The 8,857-nt window shown below is 37.4% G+C and overlaps 1 pseudogene; it reads right to left on the bottom strand.

Moving 5' to 3' along the window:
• Positions 1-3,513: 3,513 nt before the first annotated feature.
• LOC148038073 (leucine-rich repeat extensin-like protein 2) lies at positions 3,514-4,387 on the bottom strand (annotated as a pseudogene).
• Between the last annotated feature and the right edge of the window lie 4,470 nt (positions 4,388-8,857).

Below are 8,857 nucleotides of genomic sequence, written 5' to 3' on the forward strand. Positions count from 1 at the left end.
ATAGTGGGATAGACTTATTTGTTTCATTACCTCTTGGTAACATAGACCTAGAAGTAGATAGTTTAGCAAGGGCCGATCTCATTAAAGATGAGATGGATCATTCACTGTAACATACCTAATTTGCTTAATGATTCAATGTGTATTCTTAATTCTATGGTTTTTATCATGCGCACACGTGCATACTCAAGAATCAATAGTCAAGTGTAAAGCTAAATTGAATTTTTCATAATAAAAAGGAAGTATTTTTTATCATCTTCAAGTAGAGAAATTATGAGATATATATTGCAATGCTTGCTACTAATTGTAAGGTTTCTGTCGCTTGCCGCTAATTACTTATATAAGGCTTGTCAAAACTGGAGGAACTGCCATTCATTAGAGAGCAATGAAAAAGTAATTATTAACTCTATTTTTTTAATTCAATGATTCAATGTGTATTCTTAATTCTATGGTTTTTATCATGCGCACACGTGCATGCTCAAGAATCAATTTTAGGTGGTTAAATAATTATTAACTTTGGTTTTTTAATTATATTAATTCCAATTTTAGGTGGTTAAATAATTGTGTGTCTGCTGGCGCGTCTATATTGGCGTCTATTTGTGCGGATATATAGACGAAAAATTCGCATCTATTTACACTCACTTTTACACACACATATAGACGCAATGATAGACGCGCCCGACTTTGCGCGTCTAACATGCACGTCTATGCCTCGTTTTTGTTGTAGTGAAGGAAGATCTTAGAGCCATTGCACAAGTATTCCACCATATGTTTGCATGCAATAAAGTGAGCACTCTTGCTACATGATTGCCCAAAAGTCTCATGGAGGATATCCTTTCTAGTGAGATTGTTAACTATGGCGAAAAGAATTGTGGTTGGAATGATTCGATGAAGTAAGAATAAAGCAAACAAGAGACAAAATGCTGGGGGGTATATATTCTCTATATAACGTGTGTTCATGGCCTATTTATAAATATCCTAATCTCTGAATTTTTCTTGAATAAAACACAACCCTTTTCTATTCAATCTGTAAGTAACCCCTTTATATGATACCCTTTTGTATGTAAAAAATGTATAAAATTGGTGTTCTAAAAACCCCTTATTTTGAACTCACGTTATATATACATATATTCATGAGTGACCCCCCCGAGCAAAATGGTTACATTTCACCAAATGAAGCAAGAAATCAAGAGAAAGAAATAAAAAAGATAATACACTCATTGTGTTCAAATGACATCAAAAAATGACCACAAAACAATATATTTTTGGATTTTGATCCTAAATTTTACAAGCATCTATATGTGCATTGAATATTTTTTAAAATTATGCTAGTATATACATTAGAAAAAAATTATCTTTTAAAAAAATCAACAAATTTTATAAAAATTTTAATTGTCATTTTAAATGCTTATTCCAACATATATATCGACATTGAGATTTGTTTCCTTAAATTATCAAACTTTTTTGTCGATATACTGTTCATCCCTTGTAGTCAAATTAATCTACATTATTTATTTATTCTCTTCCTCACAGACCTCACTCATTGGCACTCTCAAGTTTATCCCACAATAGGAAGCAAGAAAACAAAACCATGTCTTTCTTCGTGTGGAAGAGAAGCAAGAAAAAATGGAAGAAATGTATAAAAATCAAAGGAGGAGAGTTGATCTTATGATGAATTTGACGTGCTTGCAAATTGAGGATATGTTTGGAATGAGTAGAGAAAGGAAAAGTTTCAATAGTGAAAATTTTTAATAGGATTAGAATATTTGTTGAAATGTTCATCGCTATGTTTGGTGATACATATGGACACATATACTAATGCATGTTTGAGACATACTTCGATACTAATACCAATGCTATAAAGTCTTTTCCTAGACCCTAAGAAAGTAGCATTGGAGTGCTCTTCATTTATTGTAGTGTCCTTAGGGGTCTCCTAGACACCTATTTCTTCCTGATATCTATGACTAACTCTATATTGACTAGGTGCTTTTACATCTCATTTGTACACCCTTAAGGTGGTGATTATAAAGTCAATTTGGCTTACTTGGAGTTAACCATCTACCTCGAGCCTTCTGTGGTTTTCCTAAAAGGGCCTATAGACTTATGGTTGGCTATGTTTCAAACAATGGATAATACAAAGTACTTTAAGGACATGGATTACCCTAAATTACTACTTCCCTTAGGATTGCTAGACCATTAGGCTTGTTTCAACTCAAATGATCCATTCGCAATTCTAACGTGAAATGCAGCCTAGATATCTTACAATTATAAATTTCTTTAGATCATTATGACCCTATTGATCCTTTAACTTAATTGCTAGATTCAATTCTTCAAGTACAATAAGGAACCTAGAGGTCCCAAATCACTTGTGATACCATGAACATGCCATTCGGTGGTGGTAGGGTGGTGGAGCCCCCTTGGGGGACATGACTTATAAATTTAGCCTCTTATAATGACCTTGGTGGCCTTGTTAACTCAACACAATTAACATTAAGTTGGCTCAAGGTAATCAAAGAAGATTTTAGTAGTGGAGGATGAGGATCGATTTGATTTTTGGCTGACACGAGTTGATTAGAGCACTGTGCTGGCAGACTCATCAAGCAATAGGTGGAGGATTGGTGAGACCCGAAGGGGCAATATTCGTGGTGACATTGAGAGAGGTGAGGCCAACACATCAATAATAAGTGGTCATGGCCTCCCACAACTTGAGAGCTACCTATGGGTCAAATTATGTGGCATCAACAACCCAACATTGAGTTCATAGCGTTAGTGGTGGCTATTGGGCGGCAGGCGGCAATCCATGAGACTCTCTCTCTCTCTCTCTTGTGGCTGGGTGGTAGCAAGATGGCAATTCATGAGGCTTCGAATCTCTCTTTCACACACACACGCACGCACGCACGCGCATGTGTGTGTGGTTGGAGACGGCCTGAGTGCCGAGGAGGAGGGAGGGTGGGGAGGCAATGCCCTCCCTTATATAGAGGATGGGGAATGAAGATGCTTAGGGGGAGCCAAGCAGCCACTGTTCTTTAAGCATCACATTAAGTGAGATATGACCATGAATGAAATGGTGATATTTGTAGACTATGGTGAGTTATGAAACAAGCATGTAATATAATGTCCAATTTTTCAATAAATCATGGATAATCACAACATAAAGTAGTGACTATGATGCATTGAAGGAGAATGAGGATGCAACGGATAGGTTAGGTGAGAAAGGTGATGGGTATGCAAAGAGTGGTGGTTGTAGTGATGGAGGATGTTGATAGATTGGAGAGGAATTTTTAACAGGAGTTTGATGAGACCATTAGAGAGCTTGGTGATGGCATGCTCAGATGAACAAGTGGTCTTTTAAGTATGTGTCGATAGAGTTAGGGGAGCAAATGGAGGAGCTAGGTGATGACGAAGTGTTGGTGTGGCGTCCTTTGCACATCTTCATTGAGAAGACAAGGAAGCACATGGGAAAGCGAATGGGGAAAGAAACCAAGAACTTTGGGCAAGAAATAACTCATAAAATTGTTATCTAGGTGCAAGGCCACAATAAAACTCATCACATCCTTTTGTATGGTTGAGAGCAGATGCGTAATCGGTCAGAGATCTTTGAGTTGAGTTGGCTTTGTTGATGCAGTTGAACTCATCACCCAAAGCAATTCCAAGACAATTGAGAGTGAGACATCTTGGAGACTCCTCGATAAAGAGATTGAAGGATGCATTGAAGCTTTGTAGATAATGCAAAGAACATATTTCCCTTGGAATTTGGCCAAGGAGCAAGTTATGTGTTGTATTCAGTTGTTCTAGGCTTGCCATGTTACCAATAGTTATTGGGAGAGGACCTGTCAATTGATTATAGCTGACATCGAAGACTGTGAGGTTAGTGGGCATGCCAATACTGGGAGGGATGCACCCTGTTAGATTGTTGTTTAGTAGGATGACTTCATTGAGGTTAGATCCACCGTTGCCAATCATTGATGGCAAGCATCCTTCGAGGTCGTTGTTGGCAAGGACAATAATTGATGCGACAGAGTAACTTATGGTGGCAGGGATAGTGCCCGTGAAACGATTGATATTCGTGAAAATGGCATCAAGAGTCGTGTGGTTGAATAGGGAAGGGGGAAGGGGACCTTCAAACTCATTGAAGCAGATGTCCAAGTAGTGGAGGACGGGCAGGGAGAGGATACAAGACGAGAAGCGCCCGACAAAGTGGTTGTTACTGAGGTCAAGTTCAAAGAGAAGATAGAGACAAGGGCACCTTCCCGTAGAAGCGGTTAGAGTTGAGGTGGATAAGTTTCAGGTCAGAAAGGAGCCCCAGCTTCTCGGGAAAGAAGCCTGCCAGGTCAGTGTGGTTCAAGTCGATGTCGGGCCACCACAAGGAACTTTCAATCGTTCCCCACATAGGCAATTTGGTGAAATATAGGAAATTCTCCAATATTTCCTATGTAGACAAGTACGTATTCCCCATCTATAACTAGGAAATTGCATTCCCTACATCTTATAATAGGGAATATAGAGCATTCCCTACATTCCTTTGAAAGTCCCTACATTCCCTACATCTTATAATAGGGAATATAGAGCATTCCCCACATTCCTTTGAAAATCCCTACATAAGGAATTATAAGGATGTGATTCCCTACTTTTATGTAATAGGGAATTACAGGTACAATGAGGATAAGATAAAGATGATGTTTATCACAATTCTCTATTTCTCAATTCAAGTTGATACTGATGGTTTCAAGAAGGTAAGGACAAAGGTGATGATGACTATCACGGTGGTGATGAGGATAAGAAAAATGAAAACGAAAAGGAACATATATTTCAATTGCAATTTGAGGCGGCTCCAGTTGACGAGAGAAAGGAAAGGCTTTTGTAAAGATTATTCAACCTTTGTTTTAATTTCATCCACAAGTCCCCCCCTTCACACCCAAAGAGACACATGCGTGGACAAAACACAAGATATTACAATTCCACAATGCTCCATGCCAGCCATTATCCCCTCCATTCCCATGCAAGCATTCGAGCTTATTTTCTTATAATCACATTTGCAACATATGTCATTTCTAGAAATGGCAAGTGATTAAGAGATTATTGTGCAACCATAGCATGTGCCTCTTGTGCTAGTACTCAAGCTTGTAGAAAGTGAATGTGCCTTTGCTACAACTTATACAACACTAAAATTTCTAGCTTTGGGTATACAACACCTAGCCAAACTTGCTAGCCCCACACCTAGCCCACATACTCGACTAAGGTGACTAGATCAATCTTATTTTTACTTTACTAATATTTACTATTATATTTATTTTATTTCTATGTTTAACTTTCATTCAGGCCCCATTCCTAGACCACATGGGTAGCTATGATGGGTATACAAGAAAGGCTTGATAAACTAAAATTAATCATGAGAATTTAAATATATTATAGTTGTATTTATAACATTAACATTAACTTCTAAGGGTAACAACTTTGTGCATGCTCTCTCTCTCTCTATGTATGTATGTGTATATATATATATATATATGGGGCTATAATGGAATAATGTCTTAGGTGGTTTGACTTAACATACACGAACAAAGCAATAAAATGCCTTGTGTGTGTGTGTGTGTGTTTTTGTGTGTGTATGCATACCAATATTGTAATGTATAACAACCTTCGGTGATGTGTTTTTGAAAGTATCTTCCAATATCATGTGACGTGCTTGAAAGGTGTATACCATGTGAGAGTGAAAAGACTGCAAAGTGTGTAATGGAAAGTGATGGCACATGCTAGTGTCGGACACACTTGCACATTGAGGATATGTAAGTCTATAGAGATTCTGATGTTGAAGAAAGACAATCAAGCAGAAGAGAACAAGAACAAACAATGGAAGCAAATCATCAAGCAAGAGGATGAGAAATGAGAAAGTATTGATGATGTAGATGCATCCAACCACATTATGTTCATATCACACTACATGCATTGGGGGTTTTATTCTCAAATGAAACTACATGAATTAGCATTCAGGTTAGTAAAATGTGTTGGATGTTGTGGATTAGAACCAAAGGAAACATTGAATTTCATCCTTAAAGAGTATTAATGTTTTTGTTGTCTTTAGTTATGCTAGAATTGCCATGAGGCTCTATTATCATTCATTGAAGAATACAATTCCTAAGAGCATCAAAGTACTAGCCAATCTACCAATGGCTCCCAAATGCAATAATGCACTGAAATAAAATATGAGTGTTAGCTACCTAAAATTTGTGCATGTATTTCCTAGACGGCATCGACATCCTATTGAGGAGGTGGCATGTGAATGATCCGTGGTCTCTTGATAATGACCAACATGGTCCAAGTATAATGCACAAGCATCATATTGTTGTCCATATCATGCCCTACATAATCCAAGGCATAATCATTCCTATAATTTGGATGACATTGAGATATGGACTAGCCCTGGAGTAGGTGTTTGAAGGATCATACCAACCATATAGAGAATCCTTATCCCAATCTATAGTAGCATAAATGATGGAATAGGAAGAAATATATGTGATGCCTCTATTATCCCTATTGTCTAGAAATATGCTTTCCAAATGTGTCCAAGTATTGTTGATTCACAAAAGTCTCCCAAAAGCAATAGCACGGTGAAAAAAATTTATGGAGATGCTTAAGGTAGGAAGAAAGTCTCCCAAAAGCAAAAGCAATAGTACTTGAGGTAAATAGGTAGGAAGAAAGGGTGTTTGATCTTCATTGCAAGTAAGTGTTTTGGATTTTTGAGCTTCAAATAAGTTGGTTTGATTAGCATTAGCATTGGCTTGTGATTTATAGGCATTTGTAGGCATTTAGGTAGGAAAAATAGGGGAAAGAGAAAGAAAACCATAGCAGGGTTTTGTGTAACAACAAGCCTAAATCGAAGGAAAACAAGGTTGAAATCTAGCAAACAAGAGGAAAAGGCATCCAAGGAGTGTTGGAGAGGAGGTCTAAAATCCTGAGGAAGGGGGAGGATAGCTCATTTTTATTTTTAGGGCTTTGAGAGAGAGAGAGAGAGAGAGAGAGAGAGAGAGAGAGAGAGAGAGAGAGAGAGAGAGAGAGAGAGAGAGAGAGAGAATCCAAACATCTTTACTAGATGTTTTGAAGAGAGTTGCACAAATACATTAACTAGGAATCTCACACACTCCTTTGTGAAGCCAATATCCAAGATGAGATACATGTTCTCTTGGGAGAGCTATAAGGAAGGAATGTGAAGATGTTGACATAGATGCGAGTCACTTTTGCTACCATTTTCCTTTCATATGATGAATTAATTTAAGAAAATAAATTGAAATGGTGTATTTCTTTCTGTATGTGCATAGAATATAGATCATTGAACAAGATCACAATCAAGAATCATTTTTCTATCCCAAGGATAGATGATATCTTGGATAAGTTGCACATGAGGTACATGCTCCAATATATGAGAAAGAGATTATGGCAATGGTGCATGCTCTTCAAATATGAAAACGCTATTTACTTGGTGCAAATTTTGTTATTAAAATAGATCACCAAAGTCTAAGATACTTTCTCACTCTGAAGAAGCTCTCAGAGAAACAAATGTATTAGGAAAATTTCTTATCTATGTTTCACTTTCAAATCCTTCACACATCTGGAACTAAGAACGTGGTAGTAGATGTTCTATCGCGGCGACCTTGAGTGAATGCAATCACAAGTGTTTACCATAACGAGTTCATGGATTTACCCAAAATATATGCAACTGATTCCGACTTCTCAACCATAGTCTATTACACCTTACTCGATTCAAGCTCATTATTTGTATCATCATTAAGAAATTTGTGTAGCATTAGCATTGCAACACAAGCTAATGGATGAAGCACATGCATCTCCATATGCTGGACATAGGGGTATTCTGCCCACTACTCAAGCATTGGAAAGATATTTCTTTTGACCCACTCTTAGAGTTGGCATTGAAAGATGTGTCCGCGAGTGCAAGATATGCCAAAAAGTAAGTTATGACATTCATAAATCACATGGTCTACTGAAGCCATTACCTATTCCCAATGAGCCTTGGGAAAGTATAGCCATGGACTTTATCATGGAGCTTCCTTGTATACAAGTAGACAATGATGCAATCTGAACTATCATTGATAGATTTAGTAAGCAAGCACACTTTATACTTATGCGAAAGACAATCAGAGTCGATCATATGGCTAAGCTATTCATTGCTCATATTTTCAAGCATCATGGCATGCCTAAGTCCATTATAAGTGATCCAGATCCCCGCATGACCAACCTCTTTTGGCAAGCTCTCTTCGAGAACCTTGGGACTCGGTTAAATTTTTCATCCTCTGATAATCCTCAAATGGATGGGGAGAGTGAAAGTGCTAATTCTACTATTCTGGATCTTTTAAAATCCTATGTCTTTGATAATCAAAGAGAATGAAAAGTATATTTACATTTAGAAGAGTTTTCATACAATAAAATAGTGCACTCTAGTACTGTTAAGGCACCCTTTGAGATCATCTATGGTAAGCCTCATTTACCACCCATTCTTCTTACGAATGATAAGATCTTTACTTCAGATGAGTTTGCTAGAGACATTGATATAGCTTCAACTCAAGTAAAAGCTGCTATCCAAAGGATACAAGAGAAGCATAAACGCGAAGCTAATAAGCATCGTAGATCTCAAGTTGGGATAGTATGTTCTTCTTAAGTTTGAGAAGGCTCACTTGAAGAAGCAGAAAGGTCAAAAGGGTAAAGTGGTTAAGCTTTCCAATCGATATTATGGCCCTTTCAAGATCACAAAAAAGATAAATGATGTGACTTTTTGTTTGGATCTACCAAGTCATTGGAATATTCATAATGCTTTCCATATAAGTTTGCTACATCCCTATATTGGAGA

The sequence above is a fragment of the Lygodium microphyllum genome, chromosome 3 (assembly GCF_053477565.2).
Source record: "Lygodium microphyllum isolate KBCC chromosome 3, Lygodium_microphyllum_v1.1.10, whole genome shotgun sequence".
NCBI classification, from domain to species: domain Eukaryota; kingdom Viridiplantae; phylum Streptophyta; class Polypodiopsida; order Schizaeales; family Lygodiaceae; genus Lygodium; species Lygodium microphyllum.